A 25,551-nucleotide genomic window follows, 5' to 3' on the forward strand; every position below is an offset into this window, starting at 1 on the left:
TGAACTTAAATGCAGTGGCGTATCTAAGGTATGGCAGCCATGGCAAGTGCCATGGGCGCCATGGGGGGAAGGGGCGGCAAAAAGCCGCCCTCTGCATGAAAAAAAAACCCCACCTGTCCTCCCAGACTAATATAGCCACCGGCGCCGTGGTCAGCCTGCAGGATTGCGGCGCTGGTGTTTTATCAGATGGCTGTCGGGCTCGGTTTAGGCTGAGGGAGGCTCTGTCAGCAGGGAGGGGTGGGGCAGGGAGCTCCACTGACGCTCTGACCCTGCCCTGCCCTGCCCCATGTACTCTGTATGTGCTCAGAGCACTTGCATTGTCTCTCCTGGACCACGAATATTCCCGCCCCCTACCGCCGCAAGCCCCGCCCCTACCGCCGCAAGCCCCGCCCCCACCGCGGAAAGCTCCGCCTCCGGACCTCTGAGAGGTGAGCCAGGCTGGTCAGGTAGGTCTTTCTACCTATAGACTCAGTGTTACTAAACCCTCCCTGACAATGTTCTTTATCCCCCGTATAGCTGTGCATTGCTGAAAGCTTAGATTTTTAAACTGGCTACTTGGTCATCTGCTGTAGTATGTCGCATTCGCAGTCTGGTCATCTGCTGTAGTCGCATTCGCAGTCTGGTCATCTGCTGTAGTCGCATTCTGGTCATCTCCTGTAGTCACATTCGCAGTCTGGTCATTTGCTGTAGTAAGTCACATTCGCAATCTGGTCATCTGCTGTAGTCGCATTCGCAGTCTGGTCATCTGCTGTAGTCGCATTCGCAGTCTGATCATCTGCTGTAGTCGCATTCGCAGTCTGGTCATCTCTTGTAGTATGTCGCATTCGCAGTCTGGTCATCTGCTGTAGTCACATTCGCAGTCTGGTCATCTGCTGTAGTCGCATTCGCAGTCTGGTCATCTGCTGTAGTCGCATTCGCAGTCTGGTCATCTCTTGTAGTATGTCGCATTCGCAGTCTGGTCATCTGCTGTAGTCACATTCGCAGTCTGGTCATCTGCTGTAGTCGCATTCGCAGTCTGGTCATCTTCTGTAGTCGCATTCGCAGTCTGGTCATCTGCTGTAGTCACATTCGCAATCTGGTCATCTGCTGTAGTCGCATTCACAGTCTGGTCATCTGCTGTAGTCGCATTCGCAGTCTGGTCATCTGCTGTAGTCACATTCGCAGTATGGTCATCTCTTGTAGTATGTCGCATTCGCAGTCTGGTCATCTGCTGTAGTCACATTCGCAGTCTGGTCATCTGCTGTAGTATGTCGCATTCGCAGTCTGGTCCTCTGCTGTAGTCGCATTCGCAGTCTGGTCATCTGCTGTAGTCGCATTCTGGTCATCTCCTGTAGTCACATTCGCAGTCTGGTCATTTGCTGTAGTAAGTCACATTTGCAATCTGGTCATCTGCTGTAGTCGCATTCGCAGTCTGTTCATCTGCTGTAGTCGCATTCGCAGTCTGATCATCTGCTGTAGTCGCATTCGCAGTCTGGTCATCTCTTGTAGTATGTCGCATTCGCAGTCTGGTCATCTGCTGTAGTCACATTCGCAGTCTGGTCATCTGCTGTAGTCGCATTCGCAGTCTGGTCATCTTCTGTAGTCGCATTCGCAGTCTGGTCATCTGCTGTAGTCGCATTCGCAGTCTGGTCATCTTCTGTAGTTGCATTCGCAGTCTGGTCATCTGCTGTGGTCACATTCACAATCTGGTCATCTGCTGTAGTCGCATTCACAGTCTGGTCATCTGCTGTAGTCGCATTCGCAGTCTGGTCATCTGCTGTAGTCGCATTCGCAGTCTGGTCATCTGCTGTAGTCACATTCGCAGTATGGTCATCTCTTGTAGTATGTCGCATTCGCAGTCTGGTCATCTGCTGTAGTCACATTCGCAGTCTGGTCATCTGCTGTAGTATGTCGCATTCGCAGTCTGGTCATCTGCTGTAGTCGCATTCGCAGTCTGGTCATCTGCTGTAGTCGCATTCTGGTCATCTCCTGTAGTCACATTCCCAGTCTGGTCATTTGCTGTACTAAGTCACATTCGCAATCTGGTCATCTGCTGTAGTCGCATTCGCAGTCTGGTCATCTGCTGTAGTCGCATTCGCAGTCTGATCATCTGCTGTAGTCGCATTCGCAGTCTGGTCATCTCTTGTAGTATGTCGCATTCGCAGTCTGGTCATCTGCTGTAGTCACATTCGCAGTCTGGTCATCTGCTGTAGTCGCATTCGCAGTCTGGTCATCTTCTGTAGTCGCATTCGCAGTCTGGTCATCTGCTGTAGTCACATTCGCAATCTGGTCATCTGCTGTAGTCACATTCGCAATCTGGTCATCTGCTGTAGTCGCATTCGCAGTCTGGTCATCTTCTGTAGTCGCATTCGCAGTCTGGTCATCTGCTGTAGTCACATTCGCAATCTGGTCATCTGCTGTAGTCGCATTCACAGTCTGGTCATCTGCTGTAGTCGCATTCGCAGTCTGGTCATCTGCTGTAGTCACATTCACAGTATGGTCATCTCTTGTAGTATGTCGCATTCGCAGTCTGGTCATCTGCTGTAGTCACATTCGCAGTCTGGTCATCTGCTGTAGTATGTCGCATTCGCAGTCTGGTCATCTCCTGTAGTCACATTCGCAGTCTGGTCATCTCCTGTAGTATGTCGCATTCGCAGTCTGGTCATCTGCTGTAGTATGTCACATTCGCAATCTGGTCATCTGCTGTAGTCGCATTCGCAGTCTGGTCATCTGCTGTAGTCACATTCTGGTCATCTCTTGTAGTCGCATTTGCAGTCTGGTCATCTCCTGTAGTATGTCGCATTCGCAGTCTGGTCATCTGCTGTAGTCGCATTCACAGTCTCTGGTCATCTCCTGTAGTATGTCGTATTCGCAGTCTGGTCATCTCCTGTAGTACTTCGCATTCGCAGTCTGGTCATCTGCTGTAGTCGCATTCGCAGTCTGGTCATCTTCTGTAGTCGCATTCGCAGTCTGGTCATCTGCTGTAGTATGTCACATTCGCAATCTGGTCATCTGCTGTAGTCGCATTCGCAGTCTGGTCATCTGCTGTAGTATGTCGCATTCGCAGTCTGGTCATCTGCTGTAGTATGTCGCATTCGCAGTCTGGTCATCTGCTGTAGTATGTCACATTCGCAATCTGGTCATCTGCTGTAGTCACATTCGCAGTCTGGTCATCTCTTGTAGTATGTCGCATTCGCAGTCTGGTCATCTGCTGTAGTCACATTCGCAGTCTGGTCATCTGCTGTAGTATGTCGCATTTGCAGTCTGGTCATCTCTTGTAGTCGCATTCGCCTTCTGGTCATCTCCTGTAGTATGTCGCATTCGCAGTCTGGTCATCTGCTGTAGTATGTCACATTCGCAATCTGGTCATCTGCTGTAGTCGCATTCGCAGTCTGGTCATCTGCTGTAGTCGCATTCGCAGTCTGGTCATCTGCTGTAGTCGCATTCTGGTCATCTCCTGTAGTCACATTCGCTGTCTGGTCATCTCTTGTAGTCGCATTCGCAGTCTGGTCATCTCCTGTAGTCATAGGTGTGCGCAGCCTATTGCATTAGGGTGTGCACCCCAAAGCTCAAACACACATGCATGTGTGTGTCTACATACTGTACAGTATATATGGTCCAGGCACACTGATCTCCCTGCAGCCACAGTAAAAGAAAAGTGCGTAAGCACTTCTCTTATGGCAGAGCCAGTAAGAGGGGAAACTGTTCCCATCCCCACTGCCTAAAAAAAGAGCAATAATTCTAATGCGCACTGATTAGGGTGTGCCCAGGCACACCTGGCACACCCTGTGCGCACGCCTATGCCTGTAGTATATCGCATTCGCAGTCTGGTCATCTGCTGTAGTCGCATTCGCAGTCTCTGTTCATCTCCTGTAGTATGTCGCATTCGCAGTCTGGTCATCTCCTGTAGTACGTTGCATTCGCAGTCTGGTCATCTGCTGTAGTCACATTCGCAGTCTGGTCATCTTCTGTAGTCGCATTCGCAGTCTGGTCATCTGCTGTGGTCGCATTCGCATTCTGGTCATCTGCTGTAGTCGCATTCGCAGTCTGGTCATCTGTTGTAGTCGCATTCGCATTCTGGTCATCTCCTGTAGTATGTCGCATTCGCATTCTGGTCATCTCCTGTGGTATGTCGCATTCGCATTCTGGTCATCTCCTGTAGTATGTCGCATTCGCATTCTGGTCATCTCCTGTAGTATGTCGCATTCGCATTCTGGTCATCTCCTGTAGTATGTCGCATTCGCATTCTGGTCATCTCCTGTAGTATGTCGCATTCGCATTCTGGTCATCTCCTGTAGTATGTCGCATTCGCATTCTGGTCATCTCCTGTAGTATGTCGCATTCGCAGACTGGTCATCTCCTGTAGTATGTCGAATTTGCATTCTGGTCATCTCCTGTAGTATGTCGCATTCACAGTCTGGTCATCTCCTGTATTCGCAGTCTGGTCATCAGCTGTAGTCACATTCGCAGTCTGGTCATCTGCTGTAGTCACATTCGCAGTCTGGTCATCTGCTGTAGTCACATTCGCAGTCTATTTAAAAGTAGTACCTGCTGTTGCACAAATCACTTTATTACACTTTTATTTCTGATATTTATGGCTATGCATATTAATGTAATCCATATTGAGCACCATATTTGATTGGCTGCTTGTGCTTGGCATATACACACAATCAAATAGTGCTCAATATGGATTAAATAAATAGATATCATAAAGTTTAATAAAGTGATTTGTGCAACAAGCTCCTTAAACATTCTACATTCAGTGAAAGTTCATGCAGAGCAAACTTTGCAGTACACTAACTTTCACTGAATGTAGAATGTTTAATGACCAGGGGCGAACTGATCCATTGGGCAGTTTATGTAGTACTAATTTGTTAATAGAAGGATTAAAGAGCTGGACTTGTAGTTTTGTTAGCTGTTTTTTTTTGTTTTGTTGTTTTTTTTTTGACAGGAGCGCAGTTTCAGTGCTTGCCATAGGCGCCATTTTCACTAGATACGCCTCTGCTTAAATGATTTTAGCAAATGGCTGCAATATAACAAAGAGTGAAAAATTTAAGGGGGTCTGAATACTTTACGTCCCCACTGTACATTATTATAATATATTTTTTTGCACAGTGTTTGCACAATTTATATGGACTTTATTTGCACGGATATGTCAATTTAGGATGAGTTGATTAAATGTGTAATGCAGTTTTGTGTCTCTTATGTGATTTATTAACTTATATGTAGCAAAAAGCAACTTTTAATTATTGTTTGGTTGGTTCATGTTGCTGTTACCTCAGCCATTTTTTTAGTCTGGGTCCGGTTCATTTTAACTCTTAGTGCCCAATTGCAAGGTATTCTTGGCTAGTGTTTTAATTTAATTCTAATGGTGTGACATGGATGTCTCCACTTGGATTGCCTGGATTTCCTCTAAAAGGCCCATCAAGGAAATTCAATAAAAGAAGCCCAAATTACCCCAGACTCCTTCTCTTACAGAGCTTCTACTCTTATCTGTCTCCAAAGTAATCGCTGACAATTTAAAGTCACCTTCAGTTTATTGCCCAGTCTTGATCTCTACAGAGATGTTTCTTCCAAATGAATTGCTATCTACACTTTATATGGATTCTAGGCATACTGTATGTCTTTTATTTTGTCAGTTACAGACAGACAAATGACTCTATAGGACCAGACTTGCAAAGTACTACCTTTGTAAATATTTTCCACATTCCCAACATTTTTAAACAGGGGGCCCCAAGTCTTTCTGTCATTCTGTCAAATCAAAGAATAATTCACGTGTGTGCCTGCCATCAGAAAGTATGATGTACAGCTCATGCAAAGTGTTGGGTATACCGTATGTCATAAAGTGTATAAGATCCATATTTTCAATCTGTAATATCATATGCTCCCTTTATCATGGATGCCCTTACTTATACAGGCATATTTAAAAAATAATGAATATGCTGCAAACAGCAGCAATCCGTATGAACTTGTTTTTCTATTTTTATTTTATTTTTATCTTAGAGAACCCATAACAAGTATGAAATACTTATTCAAAATATAAATATATTATCTCACCAACATCACCACCATTAGATTTGAATTTTCTTGGTAAGATTCAACCCGTCTTTCATGAACCTGTGCTGATTCTCTGTTATTAGATTATTCTTTACTATATATTTTATGTCATCACTTCAAATATCGTCTAATAATTTACTCACTACAGAAGTCAGGCTTATTGGGTTATAGTTTGCAGCTCTGTTGTTTTACCTTTCTTTAATGATAATGTACCATCCGATGTTCACCAAATAAAGTATGTCATTACCTGAACTTAAAGTAATTGTAAAGTCTTGTTTAAAAAAAACCCAAAAAACCAAACATGACCTCTTCTCGGGTCCCTCTTCGCTGCTCCTGGCCCCTCCCTCCTGTCGAGTGCCCCCACAGCAAGCAGCTTGCTATGGGGGCACATGAGCCGAGCTGCAGCTCTGTGTGTCCATTCAGACATGGAGCTGTTGGCCCTGCCCCCTCTGTCCTGTTTGGCTAACTGACTTTGATAGACACCCGTGGGAGCCAATGGCTGTAAAAAATCTGCCCGATTGTACCTGTATGAGCTCCGCTCCGGGCGATCAGCTGATTTCTCTCCTCCCTTGTCTCTCTGGCTCACAGCTGCAGTGCCCTCCCACTGATGTCAGCCGGGGAGGAGAGGGAGAGATGAGAAAGAGAGAGAGACGCATGTCAGCTGAGCGGCGGAAGCGGAGCTCATACAGGTACATTCAGGCAGATTTTTTACAGAACACAGGCACAGGGAAACTTCTTATAATAGTACAGAGAGGATGGCAGCATTTAGTAGCAGATTTGACATCAGCAGGAGTGAGGGCGGGCACTAGAACAGGCAGGGGGGTGAGGGGGAGGAGGACACAGGAGACATTGACACAGAAGAGCTTCAGATAGCAGGCTGCGGCTGATGGAATCATGCAAACTGACCATGATGTCAGGGCTAGGCAGCCATGATTATCGTGGTCTGTTTGCAGAGGGGAGTGCATAGCCAGGCAGGATCAGCCAGGTTTTTAGGGTATACAGGGGGCCAAATGACACAGCACAAGTGCTGTGCTGTATAACATGCTTTAAGGGAACAGGATCTGTTTTTATGGGGTTTTTTTTGGGTTAACAAATGCTTTAATGCATAGAATGCATTAAGATAAAAAAACTTCTGCCTTTACAACTCCTTTAATATCTTTAGCATAATGGATTGATTTTATTTTAGTTACATGCAATCCTTAGATTTGGTGGCTGCATTATTTTTCTTTTTTTTAGTTATTTTTATTACCTTTATTTTACCTAGTGATCCAGCCAGTAACAGACTTCTTGTCTTGGGGTGTCTGCATTCTGGATGAAATAGTAAAGCAGACACTTTTGGACAGCAGCATTGTCAGTCTGGGGAGAGAGTAGTGTTAGACAAGCAGATTTAGATGGTCTTGACTAACAAATTGAAGCTGAACCCCAGCTAACAATGTATAAGTGGTTACAGCAAACAGTTTTTTTACCTTTTGGAATATATGACTTTTTATTGTCATTAACACACGCAGTATAACAATGCAGCACCCCTCCAATGTTCTACTTTGTGAGTACTATCCAGGACCTCTGTTGGAGAATATTCTGTAATGCCAATTTATATAGATATTTAAACCCGAGTGTACAAGGCATGAATAGGCCACCCTACCTGTCAGGATCTCTTGGACCCCCAGAAAATATAGCTACAGAAAGGAATATTTACGGACACTAGCTGCACCATTTGAATCTATAATGTAAAAAATAAACTCTTTCTTACAATGGTTCAGTCTAGGGGTGCCTTGAGTAGAGAGACGTATTTAATTTAATCTTGCTACATTCTACGCCTGTATATACAAAGCAAACTGATCAGAGTGCAGATTCTTCATCACCACACTGAGGGGAAGTGAGGATGAGCCTCTGCTCTGATACATTCACTGGTGTGTAAACCTCAGCTTGAGCTACTGAGTTTTAGAAACATGCTGAGCTTTATAAATAACAAGCTCTTTCTAATGACAAGAGGTGAGTTTAAATGAGTCTAAAGTTTCACCTATTGGCTACATAGAAGATTAAAGTGGTTGTAAAGGCAGAAATGTTTTATCTTAATGCAGTCTATTTAGATAAAAAGTCTTCGATGTGCAGCAGCCCTCCTCAGCCCCCCATAATAATTACCTGAGCCCCGTCTTGATCCAGCGATGTTGCACGAGTGGCTCGGCTGCCCGGGACTCTCCCCTCTCATTGGCTGAGACAGCAGCGAAACACCATTGGCTCCCGCTGCTGTCAAAGTTAGTAAGCAAATGAGGAGATAGAGGGCATGGGGCTGGGCTGCGGCTCTGTGTCTGAATGGACACAGGGAGCTGCGGCTCGGCTCAGGTGCCCCCATAGCAAGCTGCTTGCTGTGGGGGCGCACAACTGGAGGGAGGGGCCAGGAACACCGAAGAGGAACCTGAGAAGAGGAGGATTTGGGCTGCTCTGTGCAAAACCCCTGCACAGAGCAGGTAAGTATAACATGTTTGTTATTTTTAACAAAAAAAAAAAAGTTTAGTATCACTATTAGTAGTATTCAGATTCTTTCATACTGACCTGAAAAAAACAACTTTCTTTAAGTATAATTTTTTAGTTCTGACCCTAATAAATATAGACAGACAGTTTCAAAGCCACTATAGTATAAGTCTATATATATATAAAAGAAAGGAATAAAATACAGATTGACCTAATTGGAATAAAATAATATGTAGCTGTTTACAGCTAATAAAACATTTAGCATTGCATTGGTGAGTCAAAGTGAACCTTCTGGTTCAAAAACAGTGAGGGCCCAAAACGTGCAATATACGTGTTGGTGCCCTACTGTGCTATTCATTTTGAATGGCACCCCAACACACAGTACATATATTGCAGCGCACTTCAGTGCATGGTTATGCACTACTAAAAAATTCTGCAGGTACAATTTACACAAAAGCAATGGGCTGGCATAACACAATGCAGGGCAACACACAACACAATGCATTAATTTGCTATTGTCACACAACTGGGTGGGCTCAGGGTGCAGTGTTCTGTGTCCCGAGCCCACCCTTTTTTTAAGCCAATTAGAGCTTCAGGCTCTAATCATGTCCATAAAAAAAAACAACCCTGTTGGAATCCATGTGTCCGGTGCCCTGCATGTAGATTAGGGGCCGGGCGCATGGATTAGGGGGGCGCCGCCCCTGCGCCCCATATGGACAGGCCCCCACTGGCCCATTGAAGCCTGCATTAAATGCACCAGATCAGTGTGAACAGCCCCTAGGGACATAGTTAAAAAATCAAATGTAGATGCATGTGTTTTAAATTACAGGGAATGATTCACCACCTGTGAAAGTTTGGTAATTGGCATGAAAAAGCTTACTTACTTTACACTTAAAGCGGGGTTCCACCCAAATTTTGAACAATATCTGTATGTATCCTCTTCCTTGCCTAGATGCTGACATGCCGTTTAAAAAAATTTAAATCGCCGTAATTACCTTTTATTTTTCTATTCTTCTTTGCACTTCCTGGTTCTCCTCCCGTGGGAGTAGGCGTGTTTCTAGCCTCTCCCAGACTCCTGGGAGCTAGTCTCAGGCTTCCCAGGATGCCACTGAGCATGTGCGGGGACGAGCGGTGAATGCTGGGAGCACAGCATTCACCACATCCAGGAAATAAATGCTTGTGGGCTTCAAATGCCCACAATGAAGATGGAAACTGCCTGCAGTGAATAATATAAGTTATTCTTTCCGACGAAATCTGACACAGGTGAACATATTACACACAATATGTGAGTATGTAATGCTGAGAAGAAAAGTTTGTGAATGAACTCAAAAAAAAAAAAAAACGATAGATAGGTGGACCCCCGCTTTAACTCCTTAATGAAAACTTACTAACTTCTTCTAAGCATTGGTATTGTCCCTGAGCCTCACTCCAGGATCCTATGAACCTTCACTGGGAGTGGAGACTTCCAGATAAGAGGATCTGGCATTTGCATACAAGACCCGCTTTAAATAAGTAATGTAAGTTCGAATAATCACTCAAACACAATATTGTTCTTGTTATTAATATTATTTGAATTTGTATTATGTTGTTGTTGTTATTATTATTACTGTTGTTGCTCACCATTATTATTAATATTAAACTGACAGGCTGTAGATCTTTCATGCCTGTAAGAAATTAATTTTTGAACAGATAAAATCAGTTTGGGGAAAAAGGGAGAAACGAGAGGAGAGGAGATTATTGCAGTGCCAACATAACTCAATCAAAGTATTATTAAAAAAGAAAATAAATTTTATTACAAAGATATCAAATAAATATAATACACACAAAAATTGGGCAGCGACCTACCACCCTTTGGCGGATCCCCTACCGACATTGCCAGCTGGGCGAATTGGGGTAGGTATGGGATCCTTTGGAGCATTGCGGTGTTTGTCTCCATCTGTGTTGTAAGAGGGGTGGTCTTGTCATGCCTTGTTTTTTTCAACTCTCAATTTCACGCATCATGTATTCCTTATGCTACATTTGTATATTGTATTCTGTAGTTATGCTATTGTAAAAAAACTTTTTTTTCATTATAGAGCTATTTCCCTATACTGGTCACGTCCTATTCCCCCGAGGAAGCCAATGTCTTGGCGAAACATGTAGGGAAGACCTGACCCGCAATTATACATAGACTTTACCAACTTGGCCATTCAGGATACTTTTTGTGCTCCTTTTTAACGTTTAATTTTGACTAGCAATTTTTGTGTGTATTATATGTATTTGATATCTTTGTAATAAAATTTATTTTCTTTTAATAATTCTTTAATTGAGTTTTGTGGCACCGCAATAATCCCCTCTCCTCTGGTTTCTCCCTTTTTCTTAATTAATGGGATGAGGTGCCTTGTCTAATACGGACATACCCGCCACCCTTTGCACTTCAGTTTGGAGAATATTTGACTGAACACCTATTATTTTCCAGTGTTTTCTCATGACTCAAGTCATGTGCTATGTGCACAGGTTGTATTGGAAATCTTATCTGGACATGCAGTGAATTCCAAGCATTATTCTGAAATAGCAAGTACAAGGTCTACATAAAAAGTTCTTTATTGACGGCGCTGGGAATCACTCATTCATCTGATCATAATGAATTCAGCACATTTGACTCCCTCCAGCACTTCTTTTCCCTGTATGATTTACACTCATATACATTAGCCTGTCTGTTGAAAATATTTTCCCAGACTAGAGATGTATGCCTGAGACTTAGAACATTTCCTGCCTAAAGCTAAAGTACATGTGGCCACATAGAGATGCTATACACTGCTTAATAATGGCAGACAACAACGGAATCTCTATCAGATATCACTAAAGGCCCGTACACACAATACGAAAATCAGAAGTAAAATTTTTTCCGAACGAACGATCTGCTGATTTTCGGATCGTTAGTATGGTGCTTTCGACAGACGATTTCGATTTTTCGTATGACAAAAGCTGGATGTGCAGACTACGTTCGATTTTCTTTGAATTAGTACGGTTTTTGTCCGAAAAAATTGTAAGAGCAAGGCTACGCATGCTCAAAAACTAAACTAAACTAAACTAATACATACAAAACTATTCAACACATTACGTCACTTCTGAAGTCGAATTCTGTCGTACGAGAATTTTCGTATGGTGAGTAACAGCTTCATTTTCGACATGAGACTAGCATGCAACAAAAAACGGATGAACGTTCCTTCAAAATTCCAAACGGGATGTTTTTACAACCTCTCCTGAACGATTTAACTTGACAGATAGGGACTTGTAATTTATCCATTCATAGATCTCTGTGAATGAATGATGCGGCTGTGTGGGTGAAGCCCTGTATGTCTGCACTGATTGAGGGGAAGAGGAACCCCTGCACTTTGTCACAGGAAGGGGGGAGGCAAGTACTTAGGAACATGTTACAACTTAAATATGGATGTAACATGCAACATGTTCCTAAAGGTGAACCTCCCAGTCAAGTGACCCTGCAGACAAGGGGCCCCAGTAGGTTAAAATAAACAAATTATCTTTATAAAATATTGATTATTGTGGATGCAATTCTTGTAGGCCATTTTTTTTGTCCCTTGAATCCTGGCTAAAATGCTACCACCCTTGTTTTCATTCTCATCCCGGCTAGTTTCCACAACACTTGAGTCAATGGACGCTCATCCCCAGTGAGAGAAGAAAACAGGTTCCTATATCAAAACCCATGCATGTGCAGTGCACTTTCTCTTCCACTATCATAGCTGCAACTCAGCAGTGTTATAATCCCTGCCTAGTTTTCCTCTACTGGACTACATAACTCTGTTTATCCTCCACCCCTCTCTTTCCAATTCCACTTTCATTTACACCAAGAAGACGGAACAAAATACGGCCACCCATAAAGTATAGCGTATGGGCATATGCAAAAAACAGAAACATTTTTAGTGTACAAAAGACCTTAACCAAAATATATTTTTTTCAATATATTACACATTTACAAATTTGTTTAGCCCTATAACGCAGCTTTCTCAAGCTTCATAGATATTTACTCTGAATACAATTTGAGTTCTCTCAAAGTGCATAACTCCCACAATTTTCAAAGTTTTCAAAAATATCTTAAGTCTTCAAAAAAACCTTAAAAAATATTTAAACAAAAAAAAAAAAAATTTACAAGAAATTAACTTCTTTAAGGCCCCTTTCACATGGGCGGATAGAATTCAGCTTTTAGCTGCGGATAGATCAAGTTATCTACCGCAGCTAAACTCACACAATGCTTTCCTATTGTGCCATTCACGGTACGGATAGAAAAAATAAATTTGATTGCGTCCAGGAACGATTTATTGCAACTATCTGCACATAACTGCAGGTAATCGCAGTGTACTATTTCTCCTGCGGATAGCAGCGGCAATAAGGAAAAAAAAACAACAGGAAGCACATCAGAAATGGCAAGAATGTTCCAACGCAGCTAAACGCAGCTAATAGCAATGTACAAATGCAACGGCGGCTGTTCTGCCACTGTTAAAAGCATGTTTTGATATTTTGAAATTAAGAGAATCCTGGCACAGCGTCAGAGGTGTAACTAGAACCTTCAGGGCCCCGGTGCAAGAAACCATGATGGGCCCCCCTGCCCCTCTTCCATCCAAGCCCCGGGCTTCCGATTTTGGGAGGGTGTCCATGGACATCCTCCCAAAACCGTGCTTCCCACATGACCCCTGGGACATGCATCCAGCTCAATCACATCGGCCCTTTACCATGTGGTCAGCTGATCACATGTAAACAGACTGGTTATCCACGGCCCTTTCCTCACATGCTGTGTTTGTGTTAGGAAAGGACTGCCGTTAACTGTCAAAAATGTCAGTAAATTGTTTACACTGATAATCAGTGCCACAATCATCAGTGCCATCTATCAGTGCCCATCAGTGCTGCCTATCAGTGCTCATCAATGCCGCCTATCAGTGCCCATCACTTCCACCTACAAGTGTTACCTATCAGTGCTCATTAATGCCGCCTATTAGTGCCCATCAATTCTGCCTATCAGCACCACCACCATCATTAATGCCACCTAACTGCGTCCATCAGTGCCACCTATCAGTACTCTTCAATTCTGCCCATCAAAGCCCATCAATACTGCCTGAGTTCTGCCTATCAGTGTTCCTCAGTGCCCATCAGTACCACCTATCAGTGCCCATCAATGCCACCTATCAGTGCAGCCTATCAGTGCACATTAGTGCCTCCTATCAGTGCTGCCTATCAGTGCTCATCAATGTGGCCTATCAGTGCTCATCAGTGCCTTCTATCAGTGCCCATCAGTGCCCATAAATGCCTCCTATCAGTGCCCATCAGTGCATTCTATCAGTGCCCATCAGTGCTTTCTATCAGTGCCCATCAGTGCCTTCTATCAGTGCTCATCAGTGCCGTCTATCAGTGCTCATCAGTGCCTTCTATCAGTGCTCATCAGTGCCTTTTATCAGTGCTCATCAGTGCCTTCTATAAGTGATCTTCAGTGCCTTCTATCAGTGCTCATCAGTGCCGTCTATCAGTGCTCATCAGTGCCTTCTATCAGTGCTCATCAGTGCCCATCAGTGCCTTCTATCAGTGCTCATCAGTGCCCATCAGTGCCTTCTATCAGTGCTCATCAGTGCCTTCTATCAGTGCTCATCAGTGCCCTCTATCAGTGCTCATCAGTGCCGTCTATCAGTGCCCATCAGTGCCTTCTATCAGTGCTCATCAGTGCCTTCTATCAGTGCTCATCAGTGCCTTCTATCAGTGCTCATCAGTGCCGTCTATCAGTGCTCATCAGTGCCTTCTATTAGTGCTCATCAGTGCCGTCTATTAGTGCCTTCTATCAGTGCTCATCAGTGCCCATCAGTGCCTTCTATCAGTGCTCATCAGTGCCCATCAGTGCCTTCTATCAGTGCTCATCAGTGCCGTCTATCAGTGCTCATCAGTGCCTTCTATCAGTGCCCATCAGTGCCTTCTATCAGTGCTCATCAGTGCCCATCAGTGCTCATCAGTCCTGTCTATCAGTGCTCATCAGTGCCCATCAGTGCCCATCAGTGCCTGCTATTGGTGCTCATCAGTGCCTTCTATTAGTGCTCATCAGTGCCTGCTATTTATTTCCATCAGTGTTGTCTGCCTTCTCAGGACAGCACAGCTCTGAGCGGAGATCGTGTGTCATAGAACAATAGCACAGAGAGACACCGGCGGCATTAATGTTCTATTTGTCGGTCCTCTCTGGCATGGATGAGAGAGGACACACAGCTGATCTCACTGCTCCCCCTTCTCCCCCCTCCCCTCTCCTCTGTGCTCCGGGGGAAATGTGAGCTCTTTAGCTTCACACTAGACTGCCCGCGGAGCACAGAGGAGAGGGGAGGGGGGAGAAGGGGGAGCCGTGAGATCAGCTGTGTGTCCTCTCTCATCCATGCCAGAGAGGACCGACAAATAGAACATTAATGCAGCCGGTGTCTCTCTGTGCTATTGTTCTATGACATACAATCTCCGCTCAGAGCCGTGTGTGAAGATCAACCCCGCTGGGCCCCCCACAGTGGTGGAATGCTGGGCCCAGTCGCAACTGCGACTGTTGCGACCCTGGTAATTCCGCCACTGCACAGCGTTCACTTGCAGTTGTACATTGCGGTTAGCTGCTATCTGCAGGAGAAATAGTACACTGCGATTACTGCAGTTATGTGCAGATAGCTGCAATAAATCGTTCCTGGACGCAGTCAAATTTATTTTTTCTATCCGCACCAAACCCCATGTAATGAAACCGTTGCTAAATGCAGTGTGTGAATGGGGCAATTGGAAAGCATTGTGTGAGTTTAGCTGTGGTAGATAACTTGATCTATTCGCAGCTAAAAGCTGAATTCTATCTGCCTGTGTGAAAGGGGCCTTAGCGTTTGGCTCACGTGTGCCCAATGCTGACATTTTAGGGCATCCAAGAAGCAAAGGTGCAGCATCCATTCCCACTGCCTTGCCAAGTCTATGGCACCCTTAAATACACATTTCGGGTATACGCCCCTGAATGTATAAGGCCCTAAACACGTGTACTACTTAGTAATGGCATTCAACTCCATCATTTACACTAGGGGTGAATAATGTTCAAGGTTCACCACAAAAAAGTAAAGAGCTTAAGCTAATGGGTATATTCCAGCACATTCAACACCAAAGATAAACTCTTTCTATGGCTATCACAGCTCAAAATAAAATTATTAATTGTATGCAACCCCCTGCAAAGATCTAAGAATATACAAGCGTAGTAAAGATGTACATACTGTATATTTAGCTGCGAACGCTTGAATGAATGACAAACTGACAACGGCTGTGGCTGTCTTCAGATAAACGCATATGAAGCAGTTAACTGCAGTTAGGGATGGATGATCACCGCTGGATGCAGAAATGTGTATCCAAGCTTAGACATCCATCCCTAACTGCAGGTAAATGCTGCATGTGTGAATGCATGTGAACAACAACTGCCTTAGCCTGCCATTACTGGCTGCCACTGTTTATATACACCTGATATCCCAACCACAAGAATCTACTGATTCTTCCTGCTGGAATCCAGTGTACGCCCCTAATTGTCTGTGTGTAGGAGGCCTAAAAGACCTGATATATGTATTGGATTCTACAAAGATGTCAGTACTTCAGCTCCAGGGTGTCCTGAGTCAAAACTCCATTACATTGTTGCCTGCCCTGTCTTTGCTAGTAAAAATACATATTATAACATATTTCACCCCCAAGGTAGTTTCATTAGTGTAATATACTTTGAATCCATCCTTAGTACTAAGAAAACATTAGCAGTCTTTGCAACTGTACTTTACAGTCCTGTTATCTACGCCCGAGTCCTCAGCAAGTTAATAATGTCCAGTCGTATAATAAAAGAAGCCATGGGGTGAAGCATCTGTGACAGAAATCTTCACCCTATTCAATGGGTTGTATCCATAATCAGTAGGTGATGTATATGGCTAATATTTAAAGGCAAACTCCAGGCACAACAAACAAAAATACCCTTGCAATGGGGCCCCTCCACATTGAAAGGGTTAAATGCTTTTTTTTTTTTTTTAAATACTTTTTATTGAGTTTTCGTGTGGAATAAGGGTTATATAATACAGCCTCTGGGCATATCCCGGCTGAGATAACAAACATTATAACAATCCTATAGATCAGGGATCCTCAAACTACGGCCCTCCAGCTGTTGCAGAACTACACGTCCCATGAGGCATCGTAAAGCTCTGACATTCACAGACATGGCTAGGCATGATGGGAATTGTAGTTCCTGAACAACTGGAGGGCTGTAGTTTTAAGACCCCTGCTATGGATTTGGGGGGACCCCCACGCATTTTTTTTTTTAAATTTTGGTTCGGGGTTCCCCTGTGGGGGAATCCCATGCCGTTTTCATCAATGAACTTTTATGTGTTCTGCCGGACTGACAATTCATTATAGCCGCCAGTAGTTTTAAATGACTTTTTTTCCTTTAAAAATGTCATTTGGCTGTCAGACTGTTCTAAACACGCGAAACATGCGCCACTTTACAGGCATACTATAGACACCCCCCAGGTACGAAATTTAAAGGAATATTACACTTTTATTGTTTCACTTTAAGCATTATTAAAATCACTGCTCCCGAAAAAACGGCCATTTTTATAACTTTTTTTGCATTGATGCATGTCCCCTGGGGCATTACCCAGGTCCCCAAACACTTTTTAAGCCAATACCATGCATATAAGCCTTTAAAATTAGCACTTTTGATTTTTCATGTTCATGTTCCATAGACTTGAACGGTGTTCGCGTGTTTGAACAAATTTTTTGCTTGTTCGCATGTTCTGGTGCAAACCGAATGGGGGGTGTTCGGCCCATCCCTAATTATGATTGAAAAAAGTATCTTGCTTAAGGTGAACACATATTGAAAGTTCTTATATCATAAACATGGTCACATTGTTGATTTCCCATGTAGAAGGTTCCACAGGCTCAGGTATGTATGTCTGTAAATTAGTGCCTGTGTATGACAATCCACATTAGATGTGTACTTGAGAAGCCTACTCAAGGACAAACCTAATTTATCTCCTTCAATTACAAATCTGCAATATGCACATTCTTTGCATCTGCATGAGCCCATGATTTTTTTCTGTGTATGGCTGGTCCATGATACCATGTACCAGAAGGTCCAATAGGATAATCAATCCTCAGTTTAATAGAGACAAGTTGTTGTTTTTTTTTTCATTTCATCCCGACTTAATATGTGCCAGTGACATCTGCACACTTCACTCACCCTTCAAATGGCATTGGTGTATTGTAAACACATTCTAATCTCCTGTTGCACTTCCCTTTATTTAGTCTGGAACAGCTGAGTTTGTTAAATACTTCCTGTAGCTCTCTGATATGCCTTTATCAGACCCTTATGTTTATTCCTTTGATTCACACAAATTCCAGATGCATACATTGATTTAATTTTCAGCAAAACAATAAAAGGGCTTATGTGAAATGTAGTTCTGGGGGCATGCCTATGTAATTGCACAGTGAGATCCCAGTAGATGCCCCTGCAAGCTTGGTGATGATGGCACAGAGAGAACAAAGAGCTGCTACATGAACTAGGTCGATGATAAAATAATATTGAGACATGGGGGTTTATTTACTAAAGGCAAATTCAATTTGCACTACAAGTGCACTGCAAGTGCACTTTGAAGTGCAGTCACTGTAGATCTGAGGGGGACATGCAAGGAAAATAAAAAACAGCATTTTAGCTTGCACATGATTGGATGATAAAATCAGCAGAGCTGCCCCTCATTTCAGATCTTCCACTCAGATCTACAGCGACTGCACTTTTAAGTGCACCTGTAGTGCAAAGTGGATTTGCCTTTAGTAAATAACCCCCATGGTCTTCTTGCAGAAGAGGATTATAGCAGAATTAAACTCAGAATTTTTTTTTTCAATAGGCCCCCAGGTGGTTTATGCTATAACGTGATAGAATGTATAGCATATTAGCACATTATGGCAGACTTGCCTGTTAAACAAAGCCCTCTAGCGATGCGCTGTCAGTGCTCCAGCTGATCCCGGGCACTTTCATCTTTGCCAGGCCTTCCTTCTGGGTTTGCTCTGTTCGTCTGAATGGCCAGGCTGTGGTGACATCACTCCCACGTGTGTGCATGGAAATCACTTTAACATGACACAGAGCGAGAGCGGTGCTATAAATGTACTCTGAGCTGTGCATTTATGAAATAACAGACCACTAGGATCTCTTCTGTTATAAAAACCCTGCTTTAAATTTGGATAATGCCTTGTCTGACTGTGGTTATGGCCAAGTCACCATGGGCCACTTTAAAAAATCAGAACAGGATTCTAATTTTATGATTGGTGACACAGAGCAATGTCTTTGAAATAGAAGTTGCCTGTTAGTAAGAGTAAAGCTGGCCATAGATAACTTATTTTTTCTGTTCGACCAGCAAGTTGAACAAAAAAAAAATTACCCGATTGCCCTCTACACACACAATTAATCATGCTTAAGATTGATATTTTTCATACTATTGCCAAATGCCGTCTCTATGACATGTTACATATTTATATTTATACCTTTCATCAATATTCAATACTTCTCATGTGTTGTCAAGCTGAAACATTTGTATCCATCATGTTCATGCCATGTGTGCATGTGTATGTATATATATGAAAATACTTTTTTACTTGTTTCATACTATTGTTACAAATAAACAATGTTTACCAACCATTCTACCTCCACAAGTCAATTGCCTCATTTAAAGTCCCACACTCCATTCTTATTTAGTCTACCCCTAATGGGTTCAAATTGTAGGCATGGACAGGCCACCAAATTAACTAGATGGTGGGTTAAAAAAATTAAAACGAAAATAAAACTTGCAAATCCGATTGAAAAGGTAGGTCCAAGATGCTAGACTACATCAAAGATATGCACATATATGGCTTAACGGTACTATCAAAATTTCAGGATAAGTTACAAGTTACACTCTTTTAAGTAGTTGGATGTTCTAGTATGGGATAGCCATGTAATCCTTTTTTTAATGTGACGGTGGAGTAGTTTTTATAAACAAGCATAAGTTTGTACTGAACTTGAATATTTAGTCTGGCTATAACTGTCGATAACGCCTTACTCGGCCTAAATTTGGACATACAGTATACACTACAACATTTAGAGCAATAGTAATCCATACACTAATAGCGGCAAGGCTCACTATAACCAGCCTCTGGAAATCCAGCTCAACTCACCAACCAGTCTGCCAACCAACCAAATTAACCTGTCTAACAGTCTGCGTTAAAAACAGGGGTTTAGTTAGCACGCATTTGCAAATGCATGCGTAAGCTGCAAGGCCTCTTCACGGCACCCTGTGTATGCTTGCAGTCCTCAACGTTACTGAATTTATAAACGTCTCCACAATGGAAGCTGTTAGAGAAATTAGATACTATTAGATCATTTATGAATGCTTGCAAAAGATTCCTTAGAAGTAGAATAGTTTCAGAGTTACACAGAGTTGTTTCGAGTCCTTGAAATGCATATAAATCACAGAGATAATTACATATTTAGTAAGATTGAATAAAGACACCAGTCCATCCAGTTCAACCTGAGTGAGTGTGGGTGCATGTCTACAATTATCCCTATTTTTATTAAGGTACCCATATAGCGCTGTCAATTTACATAGCCCTCCACACATACATCGCACACTCACATTGGTCCCGACCCTCAAGGAGCCCACAATCCAAGGTTCCCAACTCACATTCATTTACTAGGGCCAATTTTGGACAGAAGCCAATTAACCTACCAGCATGTCTTTGGAGTGTGGGAGGAAACCGGAGTACCCGGAGGAAACCCACACAAGCACAGGGAGAACATGCAAACTCCAGGCAGGTAGTGTCGTGGTTGGGATTCGAACCAGCGACCCTTTTCCCATTTTACATTTACCTATGAGCAGGTCTCATATGTATGGGCTAATATATATTTATATAATTTTTTATGCATTATCTGATACACACACACATATATATATAGATATATAGATATATATCTATATATATCTATATATATAGATAAATATATCTATATATATAGATATATATAGATATATCTATATATATGTAGATATATATATATATATTAGAATATATACATTTTTTGGAATAGTTAGTGTAGTATTAATGTCCTGAATCGGTTCGATCTAATAATCCGTCCCTGGTTGAGACTATATGTGAGGAGTCTATCACTTACGGGAGTATTGGATGTCCGTTACGACACTATTCCCTCCTCTAATTAAACAGCACTGGGTTTTCCCACACGCCAGTATTTTTCCCTTTTTTTTTAATCTCAATAAACTTTATTTACATGTACAAGATGTTTTTATCCCATGGATAATGGCCGCCGCCTTGATAACGCTTAGTCTTCAACAAAATGGCGATTCTACCATTTCCTGCCCGAACAATATAAATAAACTGATAATCTAACCAATCCGGTTCCCTGAAGAAGTCATGTGATATGACGTAATGCGTAGGACGTAACCGGAATTATTTACTGAGGACCGGAAGTGACGTATCGGGTGTCGTGTCACGCCGTTTCCTTGTTTATGTTTGGCGCGCTTGTGATTACTACAGTGTAAGCGGTTATTTTATTTCAATAAATCCATTTTATCTGCAGTATCACACTATTGGAGGCTCAATTATTTTGCATGTGGATCTCACCAACTACTGAGAGAGGATGTAATCCCATGGCATGAATGGACAACACCATTGTTCCTGAATCGCGGATCGCATCCCAGAGGATACATTAAGGCATATTTGTTATGCCGCTGAGGTGAGAGTTCTGTGAGCACTTAGCGGTGGTGTGCTTATTACAAAGTCACGAGATCATCAATCAACTCTTTGCTTTCTTTTCTGTTGAAGTTTATTTATCAACATCTTACCTACCACACAGTATCACTATTGGACTCTTATTAACCTTTTATTTATCTTTGATACACCCTATCTTGGACTTGCTTCATCCAGTCACTATTGTGATATATTTTTACCATTACTATCATCATCTTCACTATTCTATAATATCATCACTGGACTTTTACTTATTATTTTACTATATACACTCAAATAGATACCACTGGATACTTTTTTTTTTCACTTTATTGTATTTATTGTTTACTTATTGATTCTAAATTATATTTATGCTAGAGGTGTTGCGCAGGATCACTTGTATATTTATATACTATATATGTATGCATTATTTTTAGTTTATCTTATACAGGTGGTTTATAAATAATTATGTGGAATATGGGAAAGTTATGTACAGTACATTAATTACGTTTGATAGGGTCAAACAAAGGTCTGCTTGTGCCCTCATTAAAACTGTTAAAATACATACATATAGGATTATATAGTGAGACATATAACACATAAGGTGGGGTTATTAAAAGTTAATTCTCCCAAAGTCATAAATCTGTTATCCTTGAAGTTGGTGAAGTCTTATCGGGACAAGGAGGGTTTGATTTAACATGACTGGGTGCCATATTGTCTCTATACAAGTATTTTAGTGGGTAAAGCCATAAACAAAATAAATCATTTTAATAAACATGTAGGAATTCTGGGAATGAATAAGTTTGTCTGGTTGTATGACAAGTGTACAAGTGTCAGGCTTATGGTTAGTTACATTGATGTAGATCTTAGCAACCAATCATATCTAGGAGAGATGGCTAAGATAAGGCTTGTAAAAGTATATAAATGCAAGTTTTACAATTGTTAGGCAGACAAGTCAGATAGGAGCCCATAAGGCTGAACTCTATGTATGCTGCCCTATTGCACGGGTCATAAAGATCAGAACCAATGGGCAAATGTCTGTCCTTTTGTTGTAACTTGTCTCCTCGTACAAGTCAAATAAAGAAACTTGATCCAGAGTGTGGTCTAAGGTGAATTTCCCTCACAAATTGGTCCTTCGAGCCGGAACTCAAAATCCTGTGAAGGGACCAGACCACCGGTTACCATTACCGTACAGGGAAATCCCAGAACACATGAGATTCCTTATTCCAAAGCCCTCCATCTGAATTGACGGTCAACAGAGGCCAGTCGACCGACTGGTTCCTATCAGGTGATGGGTTCCCAAGAATTGGCAGAAAAGACCCATTCTGATTCAAGGTAAGAACAATTCACAATTGTTTCAATTTGGTTAGAGGATAAGAATACCAATGTTTTTTAGTAGAGCACAGGATTAGGAAAGAAATTCTGTGTCGATCTGCGAGTTGACAAAAACATTGTGTATAAGTGTCGGTGTGAGAAGACCTTAATTTACTCCGTACATACGTTAAAATGGGCCAGAAATGTGTGAAACAAAAGGAAATGAATGATGATACCAAGTGCATGTATGAGTTACGCAAAGATAATGTAAAATATCTTGAAAAATGGGTACAAAGGGCTGACTGGGCAGCCATTAACCAATGCATACAAGGGGAAGATGAGTCAGTAGATAATTACATCATAAGAACGATGGAAGTGTTTAATAACCACTCTGGGATTGAAGTTCCCGGCAAATGAAGTTAATGACACTCCATATGAACATCAGCTAAAAAATGCCATCCTGAAGGGATTCCTAGCCCTGGTTTTTAATTTTATCACTAAACATATGATAAATCATAGAACCTGCAAGCTCCGGGATTTTATTGAGTATGCACGCCATGCTGAAAGACATTTCCAATCTAAAAAGAACGCAAAAAAAGGAAAGGCGTTTGCTGTAGAAGATGGAACGGATGTGTATGTTGCTGAAAGAGGTACAGAAAGTTCAAACTCCCAGCGTAGACCTTGCATTAAGGATTATGAGGGTAGGAAAGAAAGGGGTGAATGTTTTTTGTGTGGCAGGAAAGGCCACTTGGCCAGGGATTGCAAGTTAAAATAGAATGTAGGAAAAATGAAACAAATTCAGAAGGGTCTGAAGTATTGGACATATGTAGTGTGGAAATGTATTTATAGAGTGAGATTAAACCTGAAAAAACACTTGTTGTAAAAGGGAAAAAAGTCACCTTTCTGCGTGACACAGGGGTGTGCAGGACCCTGATTCATCCCCAGGATATGCCTGGAGGAGTTAAGAAAAAAGGTACAATTTTTGTAAAATCAGCAAACGGGTTAATGTGTGACGAGGATGTATCAGAAAATCTTCCTATAGAGGAGCCAATAATAAGCAAAAAAGCTGAATGTAAAAATGTGATATCTAAACGATGTTCCGTTAACCTGCTGGGCAGGGATTTGGTGCATGCACTTGATATCTCAGTTATACCAGTCCAGTTAAGGGGGGCCTGAGAGCCCCCGTACTTGCAAAACACATGTAGGGGAGGCTAACAATGAGCCTTATCATTAGTATAGCTTGGATCTATGTACTGTAGGTCCTGGGTGCATGCAACAATCCCTCCTGAACAAGGTGGAAGAAAAAGTTAAAGTGAGGAACTACAAGGTCCAGCAAAATTCTCACTGTACAATGTATTTTAAACATTCTTCAGAACCTAATATAAATTATGAAAAGAAACTAAGTTTTAATGGGTTAGAATCACCTTGAAAACTCTGTATTGGGATCGGGAGGGAGACAGCATGGCCACCTGCCTCCACCCCGATGAGGTATTCAAGCTACACAGAGAAAGAGTCACCTCAGCTAGATAGCTCCATGAATAGGCTGAGGAGTTAGAAGTTATTTAAACTACAGAAAAAAGAAAGTTGTTCAAGGAAATTTACAACATTGTTGTATCTAGCATACTGCTTCTGGAAGGAAAATATCTGTAGGCAATTATAAGGTCTTAAACTGAAAAGAGGGCTAGTTTATTTTATAGTCATTAGCCCCCTTTTCTTGCTGAAATACTGCAATAGGCAGATGGTTCAGTATGACATAAATAATACTGAAGTTTATAGTCATAAGAATATTAGACGTTTTGATGGTACAGATGACTGTAATGATCTCTCCCCTTGTTGGATGCTTAGATACAATTTGTGTGTATAGCTCATTGTTGTAGCTGCTCTCTGAGTACTATCTGTTGTGGAACCACAAGTCCCAGCATAGTTTGAATCTGTAGATAAATTCAATGCTGCTAATGTAATTAATGTCATGCTTAAAAAGATTTTTACAGTTGTAGGTTGTACATGTTAGACAAGATAATGTATTTCTTTCAGTATGAGTGTAGGAGAGTAGAAGGTATAGCCACCATTTTAGAAATAGCTGTCTGCACGTATGTGCAAAAACAACATTAAATCACTTTTGTGACAGTTCATCTCAGTATCTCTCTAAGGGGCACGTTTAGGGAGTTATGTCTGGTGATTTTAGACTTTCTTATTCTTAAACATTTGTTGATTTTTTTTTTATGCTTCTAAAAAGAGTTACAACCTATGTATCAATTACTTGAAGCACTACAGTAGAATGGTATGAGTTGGGAGATTTGTTAAATGATTGGATACACATGACACCAGAACAACAAAAAACGAAGGAATTCCAATCTTGTAGCCTCAATTGGAACACACAAAGTACACCAAGGGTTCACTTATCAGGGGGACATTGTGACGAGGAATGACTGGTCCTCTTGACCTGGGAGGAAGAGGATGCACTAAAAGACATCCCTGACCACCTTTGGTCAAGACGAAAAGGTGATGTAGGACTAATTAAAGCAGCAAGTGAAGTGCATATCACCCCCAAAACTACTGTGAGACTGCATCAAGAAACGGTGCCCTTTGAGAAAGGATGCAGAGGTTGGAATGGATCCTGTGGTCAGGAAAAAGCAGGGTAGGGGTATTACACCATTGTTTCCTGTTAAGAAGCCACAAGGAGGCTGGAGACTCGTTCAGGACTTACAAGCAATAAAGATGTGGCAGTAGTGCCTGACTCCCCATGTCCTCCTGAACGACCTCCTGCCTGAGAACAAGGTATTTTCTGTTATTGATATAAGTACATTCCTATCTTGCAAAACCAGCAGAAATGCAGAGCGTGATAGATGAAACATGGTTAACAGAAATGCAAAAATCAGCACCCGAGGCTGAGAAACAAAAATGGTTGTCAAAAGGGGCAGTACAGATAGAAGGTATTTATATAAGCAAAGA

General features: G+C 42.1%; 1 protein-coding gene across 2 annotated transcripts in view; it reads right to left on the bottom strand.

The window, feature by feature from the left end:
* LMNTD2 (lamin tail domain containing 2) overlaps window positions 1-25,551 on the bottom strand; it is a 131,374-nt gene that overhangs the window by 98,235 nt on the left and 7,588 nt on the right. The window lies entirely within an intron of this gene.

Source organism: Aquarana catesbeiana, linkage group LG11 (assembly GCF_042186555.1).
Source record: "Aquarana catesbeiana isolate 2022-GZ linkage group LG11, ASM4218655v1, whole genome shotgun sequence".
NCBI lineage: Eukaryota > Metazoa > Chordata > Amphibia > Anura > Ranidae > Aquarana > Aquarana catesbeiana.